This window comes from Mytilus californianus, unplaced genomic scaffold (genome assembly GCF_021869535.1).
Source record: "Mytilus californianus isolate M0D057914Y unplaced genomic scaffold, xbMytCali1.0.p SCAF_7, whole genome shotgun sequence".
NCBI lineage: Eukaryota > Metazoa > Mollusca > Bivalvia > Mytilida > Mytilidae > Mytilus > Mytilus californianus.
The window spans coordinates 101596495-101609847 of NW_026262723.1; the positions used below are offsets into that span (position 1 = coordinate 101596495).

Sequence of the window (13353 nt, forward strand, 5' to 3'; positions counted from 1 at the left end):
CAGTAGTTCAGTGGCTTTATGGGGATGTGAGCTAAAAGGTTTACAGACGACTAACAATGAACTGAGTATGAAGACACAATTAGTCACTTTTGCCAGATTAGCTTATAAAAAAGGATTCTCTCATAACTCATCTATTTTTAATGTGTGTATATGTCAATGTATACATTGTTTATTGTATTAATTTGAGTATTTTCTTGATCCAAAACAAACTTGTTTCATAGGTGGCTTTCGGTTGTTGTCTGCTCTTTGGTCGTGTTGTTGTCTCTTTGACATATTCCCCATTTCCATTCTCAATTTTATTGTTTCATAAGTTTATGACACTTGCCTTCCTCATGTCAGGTCAAACTTGATATCATTATGATGCCAATGATGATTCCAACAGTCTAAATTGTTATCAGGTGTCAAATATTTGCAATATTACAAAGCCTTGATGCAGATTTTTTAAAAATTTGTTGGACAAAATGATATATTTTCAAAGGGAATAAAAACAAAGAAGGCAAAAACAGCATTATTCTTTAAAACATATAAAACTTCTGTATCAGACAATTACTTTATTTTTGGATATATTGTAATGTATGTGTCAGAATTAGATCCTATCAAACTAACTTAAGCAGTAAACTTTTTTGTTTTAAATATGTACTACTTTCCAGTATGTTCCTTTTGGACTTAGCCAGATTGAGTGGTGTTACATCTTACAAAGTCTATCCAAATTATTCTTGCAAAGAATTCCGCTAAAGCCGGTGCTAGGGGCTGTCTTAGACTTGCAGTGAAGTGAGAGTTTTTTTGCTCAGAGTTGAGGTCTCACTGTGACTTTGGGATGAAGAACAGCAATAAAAGCACTGTTCCTTTGCTTTTTTGTTGTGCATTTACTGATTTTGTGTCATGGATGGATACTCCATATCCTTTGTTTTTCTATTAATATTGAAAATCTCTAAATCCAAGTCACTGCACCATATCCTAGAAACAGGGCCTCAAAATAATTGTCAAACTGATATGTACTGATAGTAATACAACTTTATATTAAATATCAATGATCTATCACAAGTAATACCTGTCAAACTTACTAACTTAAGCAGCAAACTTAACAATTGTTGATGCCAGAGCCATCATCGCCAGAAAAGGAACCCTTATGTCTCACTTTCCCGGACTTTCATCGCAGGCGAGAAAAAAATATATAGTTGATTGTTTATAGCTTCTCATACAAAGAATAAAATTATTAATGTTTAGATAACTTATAAATAAAAAGTCAAATAAAGATAAAGTCACATATACATGTACATAAAACTATATAAGCTCAGTATTCAGAATGAATTCAATTAATTTGCTTTCATACACTCAAATGGAAAAAAAAGTTAGGTCTTTAAATAGGAATATAGAACTCCTTACACAATTTATTCCTTGTGAAGAAGCTAATGAGGAACTGAAGAAATAAATTAATATCAGTCATTTCTTATGATTCAAAACAGCATCTGTATGTAACTCCACAAGCAGATGAGTCTCCTGCAAAAATTGAAATTAAGAGATGAAATAGAGAATAAAACATTTTATAGCAGTAAAAGGTAAACTGTTTTATCAAAATCAAAACATAACAACTTTATTTTAATTTAACTACAAATGGTACAGTGGCCAATTACAATGCAAAATATTAATACCGATTTAATTTTACTATTGAAATGTCCCCTATTCAAAAAGAACAAACACATTTACTACTGTGAAAACTCACCTATTTCACCTGTACTATAAAGACTGTTTAATATCTTTATCCAATCAGTTTTTCCCACTTACATTAAGTGACCAACAGTGAACAAACAATCTGTAAATAAAAAAAAAATTGAAATATTACAATACCAGTAATATTCTTTGAACTGGAAAAAAAAGTTTTTTGTTCAAATAATGTTCTTTGATCCATTCTGTTATGTCAGGGTCTTGCATAAGGTATGGGTTTTACTCATTATTGAAGACCATTTGTTGACTTATAGTTGCTTTAATCCTGTCATTTAAACTCTATTGGATAGTTGTCTCATTGGCAATCATACCACATATATCCTTATTTTATACAATACTTGTTCTGTGCATTTAGTATATGAAATTGTTTGAGAAATTGAAGAAATTGATTTTTTTTCTCCTCTTAAAATAACTCAAGGTTTTTCTGTGTAAAATGTTTATATATGGCAATGGTATTATGAAACTACAATATGTTTGAACTGTTCTGTGTAAAATTAAAATTAAATAAAACATGACAATATTGACAGATAGTTTCCAATGTGGCACATATTTTATCTGTCCAAGGACAATTATATATTACTTAAGAAAAATTTGTTGGGTTCTTATATACTTCTAAGTATTAAATATCTTACAAAATGTAGTCAAAAAATCCCTAACAATGTAATTTTCCCTATAATATCTATTAACAAGCAGCATAACTCCTGTAAAAACAATTTGACTGCACAGTTCCAGGACCTTGCTGGTACAATGTATTAACCTTTTATAATGATTTTAATAACTTCTGACACCAAAAAATGTACAATGTATACCTACCATCAGATGGACGCAAGGTACTTCTACAAAATATTCTATATCCCCCATCCAGCATGGGTCAAGAAAACAATAACCACATTACTCAGTACATGCAGTACAACATGCATTTAATACCAACTTCTGGGGGTATTGCCTAACCTTAGAAAATCAGGTTTATAATAATTTGCCAACCCTGTAAAATTCAATGGCAAACTTTACATGTTATGTAATGTGAGTATGAACACTGCTTTGTGCTAGACAGGCGCACTTAGTCAGCTTTTTAACATGCCATTTCTACTGTAAACATTCTACAGGAAGACATGAGCGGCTTAAGGTATCAGACATTTCACAGAGATGGAAATATTGTTTCCATTTGGAACTTATATTCTGAAGGAACTTCTGTTACGTGACAGGACTAGTAGTTGGAAAAGATTTTGGCGCAGACTCAGTGAGACTGTCTAAGAAGAGGAATGTACAATATGTATTTCTATTAAATAATTAATTGCAATTTTGCTATATATATACATGTAATATATGAGCTTTTCTATTGTGGTAATGTGAATAAAAAAGATACTGCCAGGGTATATATCTATGTATGCTGAGACAGCAACCATACGACATGACTAAATGACATCTAGGCCCTACATGTACATATAAATTTGGGATAGATGATCAGATGGACACATATATGATAGCCAAGGCAGCTGACCTTGGCTATGGATTATACCTTCAGATAACTACCAGACACACCGCATAACTCAACATCCAAGCTGAACATGTATATTGTTTTGTACATCATGCATGTTAATCACTAATTATTGCATTATGGTTGTAAATTGCAAATCACTTTTGCTTCTGAACATCCTTTTCAGAAATAGGGACTTTTTCTAGAGTTGGAAATGTACTGGGTGGTAAACAATTATTGACGTTGTGTTTCATTAGCATATCAATAAAATAACAACATGCAACATGTGCAACTGAAAACTCGTTTTTTTGTTTACCGATCTTACTTTTTCAACATATAATATCAAGTAACAATAATATATCAATAATATTTTAAGTTATAACTTAAAAAATATGAAAGTATATCTTTTATACGCCAGAAAATTGAAAAAGTTGAAATCCCCATTATCTTGGGATTTCAATTTTAACATTTTTCAATAGCACAACTTTTTTGCTATCAGATTTAACATATTTGCACCGTGTGATTATAATAGGCATATAGATAAACCGAAAGATCATGATCTTAAATAAATTATGGCAAAGTAACAAGTCATTCTTCTTCATACGATCTACATAACCAACCTTTTTGTAAACACAAAACTTGATTTTCCCCGGATAGCCGCCATGTTTGCGTTAGATTAATGAGTTCTTTCCCCTTACTGGTCTGTTCGTTAACAACGGAAGTAAACGATAATGCATAGTATATCAAACTAATGTCGCAGCACAAACGTTAGTGTATCCGGAACTATTTTACTCTAACCAGAGAGAGGAGATGACACGCTTCTGGGGTAAAATACTGAGTTGGTTATGTGGGATATACGGGATTACAAAAAGGTGGGGTGTGGGGATATAGGGGATACAAAACTGTGATCTGGGAATAGACTTAGAAAAAAGTGGCAAGTCGGGAAAAAACTTACCCTCCCCCCGAAACTGAAAACTGGAAATCATGCGAAATACCCCTTGTCACCTCCTGAGACTACAGTGGTATAGTAGTCTCAGATCTAACTAGTCTATATTGATGCCATTTTTGTTCTATCAATTCTGGTATATTTTTTCTACCTCCCTCTCAAGAATTAGTATCATTGACACTGTATTAAATTAGTGATTGGAGCCGGCAGAGTTACTGTATGATTTTCAATAATCAGAGACAAACAATCTCACAGACTGAATAAACATCATTTTATTCTTTAGTTTTTCTATTTCTCGTGATTTTTTATTCAGTCTTAATTGACCTTTTTTTTTTAGATATTTTAGTCGGCCGGTCCTCAGTGAATTGTCAAAATGATATGCATGAAACATTTGCTACTGGACGTTCAGCAAGCACAAATCAACCAATCAATTATAGTGATAAGTCTTTATGAATCAAAACCAGAAGTTATTCACTGAAATGGACATTATAGAGTGGCAAAACATAGTATAAATTATTGTACTAGAAGTTATTAACTGACCTGGATGATAAGCTGATTAAACTTTAATCAGCTTATCATCCAGTTGAACTGCCCCGAATTAAAAACAACAGGATATGGAGGGTACATGTACTATTAAAAAAAAGTTCAACTTCTGACAGAAAATAAAGCAAAACAAAATCTCGATATATCATACTTAAATCTGTGTTTTCTTAATCTTCAATCATTTGTTTATTCAAAAGTACTACAGTTGTGTTGGTCAAATTTCAGACAGCTGCATTGTTCGCAAACTTTGAGGTAAGGGGTCAAAATCGAAAATCACAATTTTAACATTTTTTTTGCACATTGTCTAGTTAAAAAAATATACAACGCACAAAAATGACGAAGTGGCGAATCTCATAGTATAACATTTCCCTCGCAAAAGAAATGAGATTTAATTTTTTTATAATTTTTATATTTAGTTTTCTTCTTTAATCAACACCATCATTTTCTTCAAAGATATGAGCCCTCAAAGTTTGTCCCCCAACTACTCTCAATGGAAGTGTTGCAAAACTGTCTTTGAGTAGTAAACATATAGAACAAAAAATCGACATAAGGGTATGGTTTCTTTAAATAATTAAAAAAACAGAATATAAGATAACAGTCTAATTATTAATAAAATATAGATCTTTTATTCCGTTATGCTCATACTTTGCCGAGTAAGTGAACTGAGATTACTAGTGTTATAGAAGTCTCAGAAGTGAGTTACGATAGATATGCATTTTAATCAGATTGTGCTAACTGTCTTTTTTTAATACACTAATATGGTATCCAGTATAGAATCCATGACTTTTAAACTATCCAAAGGTCCACACCGTTATGATATCACGGTTACATTTATGGCAGTCAGTGTTCGATGGATCCCGTGTACATGTATAAAATATCGATGTTCATGCATTCAATCTACGAAACAATAAAAGGTCAACCAAAAATAAATAATTGCTGACACAAATATGCCGTATTTCGCCTACCTGTCTTTTGTGTGTTATTTAAAATTTTAAATTGTCATTATATTTTAACAAGTCATTGTTAATTGGTAACTAACAAAGTTATCAGTTCGACATCTTTCATTAATTTTAATGTTGAATAATTGATTAAGTGCCTACATATATTGTCAGAAATATTGGTTTTGGGGTGACTGTATATTATTCACTTGGTGATTCAAAGGAAATATATGTTTGTAACTACATTTAATTTGCTATATATGAAATGGAATTCCATCCATATGTTCCAAAACCGAAAACTAAGTCAGAGAAATCACAACTTAGAAGAAAGAAATTGAAGCGCGAATATGATGAATGGATTCTTGGCGATCAGCTTTATGAGAAGAAGAAGGCAAGTTCTATTACTCTTGGAGGTGTTCCTGGAGTGGTTGTGGAGGAGAGGAGGTTAAACAATTTGTTGTACGAACTGGCTCGCCAAAGACACGAATACAATTCAAAGCATGCCTACAACAAAAAAATATTTTTGGATAAACAAATGAATAAATCTGATGAACTGAGACGAGCACTTGTCCATGAAGCTCTTAACAGAGGTTGGAGCGTCGGCGAGCGAGATGTCAGTTTCGATGATTCATCTGAGGGAATATCCGTGACACACGGTTACGTACCAAAGAATAGTGAAAAGGGGATATTATCGAAAACGCGTGTTGCTTTGCTTGATAAAGACAAAGAAAAGAGTGGTGGAGTGGACTTTCAGTGGCTAACATTGCCTCCAATAGACGATAAACCAAATTCACAAGGAACATATATCAAAACTGTTAAATTCGACAGTGTTCTAACAACTAGTTCCCCTCGCCTTAGTGCTCATGAATCTTACCAAAGAAGTAGGGAGCCAACATTTGAAAGATTCCCTGGTCTGCACAGAGAAAGGTCTAAGAGTTTACCTACCTCATCTCTTATTCCATGGTCACAAATGAAATCGACAAATATACAACCAGGGAAATGTCTGCCAGCTGTGTCGAAAGATTCCAGATTCAAACAACTGGAATCTCTACTTTATCCAACTTATCACGGATCAAGGAAATTGAAATCTGTAGGCCTTCCATCTATTGTTGAGAACTGTAATTCTCTTAATATTCCCGCAAAAAATAACAAACAATCGAAAAAGGACATGGAGAAAGGCATTCGTGAGTTTTTAGTTCAAATGGGTATAACCAAGGCTTAATATTTAAGCAAAAAGAAACCTTTTATAAACATGATAAACAATATGTATAAAACATGGGTTCAATGCAGAATGCTAGGACTTGTTGACATTCATACTCATATAATTTCAAATAATTTAATTGTATGTCATTGTATACTTCCATAATTATTATAACAATTTTCAAGGCTTGAATTTGAACAAGAAGTTATCTACGTATTACAGAATTCCTACTGGTGTTATCCTATAAGAAATCTTCGCATCTCGAATGCATGATTATCCTTAGTGCATGTTCCTTATAAAGGAAGCTAATACGGATGCAGGGAGAAGAAGAAACTCTTTAATTTTGTTAATTATATATATATATCTGCATTACCTTTAAATCTACTTTTAAGTTTTGTTGCAATAGCATATTGATAAAAAAAAAAATGGAAAGAATCATGTTCATACAAAATCTAAAGATCTTTCAGGTTACCAACTTTCGGGGTGTTCCATACAATCCATAGCATGTTAAAATTTCCCAAAATATACCTATATTTTACATCTAATTTTTCGAGTATACCGGCCGGCTCTTGTTAAGTGAATATAGAAATATTGTCTTTTCGTGAAAATAACAATTTAAAATTCTGTATGTGCAGGTTAAAAATTAAAGATAAATATTTTTATAAAGTAGGTTATCCGTTAAAATATTTTTACTATTTTTTAAACTTTTAAGAAAAGGTCGTCTCGATTTCTGCATAGGTACTTGGGGACAGGACAATTTTTTTTTGCCCTCACCCTTTTTTCCAAAATACGTGATTTTTTGTTATTATCAATTATTTTCGCGTTATTCTGTATTATATAACCTAAATATACTAGAAATCACTTGTATTTGCTATTTACTATCATTTCCAAGTTAACTATTCACATCGGTATATATTATATAACTGAAATAATTGAAAAAAAACAAAAAAACACGGATTTTGGAAAAAAGGGGGAGGGCTAAAAAAAAATTGTCCCGTCCCTAAGTAACAATGGATATTTGAACATGTTTTTGATTTGCGATCTTCTCGATCTCTTCAATTAAATGTTTACATCGGGATAAGGTCCGTTTGAATTTGCTAAGTAACTTAATTTCAAAAGTGTTAATCTTTGTTGCATATCAATCGATTCCGTTGGAATTTTCCCCTGAACTTCTCTGAACTAGCTACATAAATATACGGATTATTGGCATCTTCAAGAGAGGTATACAGTCAGAAGAAAAATAAATTGAAGTCAGTACTTCAGGAATTAATTTTCATAGCAACATTTTAAACCAATTGTTTTACCAGGCTCCTATAGTCTGCTGTACTTGTCGTTTGCTATTTGAGAAGAGAAATGATAACATTAAATGGAAATTTTGTTTTTATTTCAACTGATTTTTATGTTTGATATTTACCAGAACGTTTCCTTGTGAATTTATAATTGAAAGCGCCCTTGCTAAAACAGGACATACATTGAAAAGACCAGGTTTTCAGTATTTACAGGGGAGGTAATATTTTGTCACTAGATTTCCCACTGTGTGTGTTTTGCACTGAAACGTTAAATATTATTTTCTTTTTTTTTAGATTTATAGGTAAGTAAAAAATATAGAGCTTTTAAAATTTATTTTAAAATTTTTTTTCAAATTATAATTCGAAGGTAGAACACACGAAACCAACTGTGTTTTAAAGAAAATCATAAATAACAAGGCAGGTGAACAGACAAACAATAAGGGAGACAAGAAACAACAAGGCAGGTGTACAGACAAGCAATAAGGGAGACAAGAAACAACAAGGCAGGTGTACAGACAAACAATAAGGGAGACAAGAAACAACAAGGCAGATGTACAGACAAACAATAAGGGAGATAAGAAATAACAAGGCAGATGTACAGACAAACAATAAGGGAGATAAGAAATAACAAGGCAGGTGTACAGACAAACAATTAGGGAGATAAGAAACAACAAGACAGATGTACAGACAAACAATAAGGGAGATACGAAATAACAAGGCAGTTGTACAGACAATCAAGAAGGGAGTTGTGAAATTACAAGGTACGTGTACGAATAAATAATAAGAGAGATAAGTTACAACAAGGCAGGTGTACAGACAATCAAGACGGGAGATAAGAAACAAATACGACAGGTATACAGACAACCAAGAAGGGAGTTGTGAAATTACAAGGTACGTGTACGAATAAACAATAAGTGAGATAAGTTACAACAAGGCAGGTGTACAGACAATCAAGAAGGGAGATAAGAAACAACGAGACATGTATACAGACAATTAAGAAGGGAGTTATGAAATTACAAGGTATGTGTACGAATAAATAATAAGAGAGATAAGTTACAACAAGGCAGGTGTACAGACAATCAAGAAGGGAGATAAGAAATAACAAGACAGGTATAGACAACCAAGAAGGGAGTAATGAAATTACAAATAAGAAAAAAAAAACAAGGCAGGTGTACAGACGACCAAGAAGGGAGACAAGAAACAACAAGGCAGGTGCACAAACAATCAAGTCGGGAGGTAGTTAAGAAAATAAAAATATTGTGTACGAACAAACAATAAGAAAGATAAGTTAAAACAAGACAGGTATACAGTCAAACAAGACGGGAAAATAAGAAACAACAAGGCAGTTGTAAAAACAACGAAGTAGGGAGTTATGAAATTACAAGGTATGTGTATATACAAATAATAAGAGAGATAAGAGACAAGACAGGTGCACAAACAAGCAATAAAGGTAATAAGAAACAACAAGACAGGTGTACAGACATTCAATAAGGGAGATAAGAAATTACAAGGCAGGTGTACAGACAAACAATAAAGGATACAATAAATTACAAGGCAGGTGTACAGACAAACAATAAAGGATAAAGAACAACAAGACGAGTGTTCAGACAAACAAGAAAGAGGATAAGAAACAACAAGGCGAGTTTTCAGACAAACCATTATTAAAAGAAGATAAGAAACAACAAGGCAGGTGTACAGACAAACAATAAGGGAAATAAGAAACAACAAGGCAGATGTACAGGCAAACAATAAGGGAGATAAGAAACAACAAGGCAGATGTACAGACAAACAATAAGGGAGACAAGAAACAACAAGGCAGGTGTACAGACAAACAATAAGGGAGATAAGAAACAACAAGGCAGGTGTACAGACAAACAATAAGGGAGACAAGAAATAACAAGGCAGGCTGTACAGACAAACAATAAGGGAGATAAGAAACAACAAGGCAAGTGTACAGACAAACAATAAGGGAGATAAGAAACAACAAGGCAGGTGTACAGACAAACAATACGGGAGATACGAAACAACAAGGCAGGTGTACAGACAAACAATAAGGGAGATACGAAACAACAAGGCAGGTGTACAGACAAACAATAAGGGAGATAAGAAACAACAAGGCAGGTGTACAGACAAACAATAAGGGCGATACGAAACAACAAGGCAGATGTACAGACAAATAATAAGGGAGATAAGAAACAACAAGGCAGGTGTACAGACAAACAATAAGGGAGACAAGAAACAACAAGGCAGGTGTACAGACAAACAATAAGGGAGATAAGAAACAACAAGGCAGGTGTACAGACAAACAATAAGGGAGATAATAAACAACAAGGCAGATGTACAGACAAACAATAAGGGAGATAAGAAACAACAAGGCAGGTGTACAGACAAACAATAAGGGAGATAAGAAACAACAAGGCAGGTATACAGACAAACAATAAGGGAGATAAGAAACAACAAGGCATGTGTACAGACAAACAATAAGGGAGACAAGAAACAACAAGGCAGATGTACAGACAAACAATAAGGGAGATAGGAAATAACAAGGCAGGTGTACAGACAAACAATAAGGGAGATAAGAAACAACAAGGCAGGTGTACAGACAAACAATAAGGGAGATAAGAAACAACAAGGCAGATGTACAGACAAACAATAAGGGAGATAAGAAACAACAAGGCAGGTGTTCAGACAATGAAAAAAGTGGATAAGAAACAACAAGGCGAATTGTCAGACAAATGATTAAGAAAATAAGAAACAACAAGGCGGGTTTTCAGGCAAACAATAAAGGAGATCAGAAACAACAAGGCGGGTTTTCAGACAAACAATAAAGGAGAACAGAAACAACAAGGCAGGTGTAAGGACATACAAGTAGGGGAATAAACAAACAACTAGGCAAATATACGGACAAACAATAAGGGAGATAAGAAATAAAAAGGTATGTGTACTTACAAACCAGAAGGGGAATACGAAACACTATGCAAGGGTTCGACCAAGAAGAAGGGAGATAAGATACAACAAGTTTACGGACAAACAAGAAGCTTGGTAAATGTACGGACAAACAAGGACTGGAGATAAGAGACAACAGAAAGAGCAAAGGACAAACAACGAAGGAGAAAGAAAAAAACAAAAGCAGTTGTACAGACAAAAATAAAGAGAGATAAGAAACCACTTGCCATATTTACGTACAAACAAGAAGGAAAAGAAACAACAAGGTATGGGTACGGACACACATAAAGGGAGAAAAGAAACAAACAAGGCATGAGAACTGACAAACAAGAAGGGAGAAAAGAAACAAATAACTGTTGTACTGACAAACTAGAAGGGAGATAAGAAATAACAAGGCAGGTGTACGACCAAACAAGAAGGGAGATATGAAACAACCAGGCAGGTGTACGAGTAACCAAGAATGGACTCCGAGATAAGAAAAAACTTGGCAGGTGTGTGATAAACAAGAAAAAAACACAAGAAACAACCAGGCAGATGTACGAACAATCAGGAAGGGAGATAAGAAACAACAGCTTCTCAGTTGTATGGACAAATAAGGACGGAGATAAAAAAAAACAAACTTGGCAGGTATACGGACTTGAAAGAGAGATAACAAACTACTTGGCGGGCGTACAGAAAAAAAAACCAAGAAGGGAGATTAAAATAACTAGGCAGGTGTACGGACAAGCAAGAACGGATAATGGACAAACAGCTTAATATTTTCAAAATTAGCTGAGATGATTTTCCAAATGCAATATAGGATTATTTCAATATTCATTTCATAAATGTGTCAATTCACTTTGTTGATATCCTTGTTTTCATTCATACAGCGAGTCCTTATTATATCATTACAAGCTCCTTAATTACCGGACATGTTATCTTAACTTGGTACAGGTCATTTAAGGTTTACCAACCATGTAATAATCAGATAAGATCAATGTATTCTTAATTTTTTCTCACTCGAGATTTGTTGTACTTAGGGAAAAGTAATGATTCTAACATGACGTTCTTCAAACGCTTTGAGTACACACCCGTGGTAAAATATGAATATATTGTTTGGGCTGTTCCGATCGTACTCCCGCGTCATATGCTTTTTTATGAATGAGCTACCCGACGAACGATGACGTAAGAATATAAGCATTTTACGGGAAAATACACGCTTGTGAAACCGAAAATCATCACAACAAGGAAACGTAAACAAACGATGCTATAATGTGTTAAATAAGCTATTTTTTGTTTACATATAAGACATATAAATACAATTATCATTTAGATTCATCCAAACCGATCTAAATATGTCATTGTAAATAGTTTAAGCATGGCATTTATTCAGTTTGTTTCCGTTCTTTTACGTCAATTTAATAGTGCGTTTATTTATGGGAACGGCAAATAATGCCTTTACCTAGAGCGCTTCGATCTAAAAGAATTGCCGTATTTGTCCTATTAGAATCGAAATAATTCATGGGGGCTTGAATATATCGTGATTTTACCATGGGTTGTCCCTTTATGCCGATATTTTATCCCTCGCTATCGCTCAGGGTAAAATATTTGTCATAAAGGGCCAACCCGTGGTAAAATCACGATATATTCAAGCCCCCATGAATTATTTCTTAAATCATAAACTGCTGTTGGTTGTATATATCGTCGCTCAAGAAATGGAATAATCAGAAACAACACTTCTAACAGGTTTAATGAAGTCTCGTCATCAAGTTCAGTTCAGTAGTATTTGTGAGAAGAAGTAAATTAGTATTTAAAATCGATCAAATATATCGTTTTCGATGTTTTAAGATCTCTTTGCGACATTAAGATAGGAAGGCAGAATGAGAAATATCGTTTAATTTAATTTTTTTAAAGGCAATTTCAATTTACAGATATATACGATATATTTAAACTCGGGAAATCCTCACATATTTCAGTACCATGGGATACATGCTTGATATACTTTCTAATTCGGTTAAAATGAAACTTTCTTCCGATGATCTGAAGACCACATTAACCATGGGCTACAGGCGTGATATACTAACTAGTTCAGTGAAAATGTAACTTGCTTCCGATGATCTGACGACCACTGTAACTATGGGCTAGCTATACAGGCGTAATATACTAACTATTTTAGTTAAATGAAACTTTCTTCCGATGATCTGACGACCACTGTAACTATGGGCTAGCTATACAGGCGTAATATACTAACTATTTTAGTTAAATGAAACTTTCTTCCGATGATCTGACGACCACTGTAACTATGGGCT

At 33.6% G+C, this 13353-nt stretch overlaps 2 long non-coding RNA genes across 4 annotated transcripts; one reads left to right on the forward strand and one right to left on the reverse strand.

Annotated features, from left to right (window-relative positions):
- Nucleotides 1-501: 501 nt before the first annotated feature.
- On the reverse strand, nt 502-3899 carry LOC127708206 (uncharacterized). Its single transcript, XR_007985181.1, has 3 exons — nt 3823-3899; nt 1724-1813; nt 502-1500 (listed from the first exon to the last, which is right to left on the reverse strand). It is a non-coding gene; the product is annotated as an uncharacterized LOC127708206 (long non-coding RNA).
- A 4530-nt stretch (nt 3900-8429) lies between these two features.
- Nucleotides 8430-11373, forward strand: LOC127708207 (uncharacterized). 3 transcript variants are annotated; one of them, XR_007985183.1, is made up of 3 exons: nt 8430-9981; nt 10155-10541; nt 10628-11373. It is a non-coding gene; the product is annotated as an uncharacterized LOC127708207 (long non-coding RNA). The 3 variants fall into 3 exon arrangements; XR_007985182.1 differs by having other exon boundaries at nt 10671-11373; XR_007985184.1 differs by having other exon boundaries at nt 10155-10412; nt 10456-11373.
- The last annotated feature ends 1980 nt before the right edge of the window (nt 11374-13353 follow it).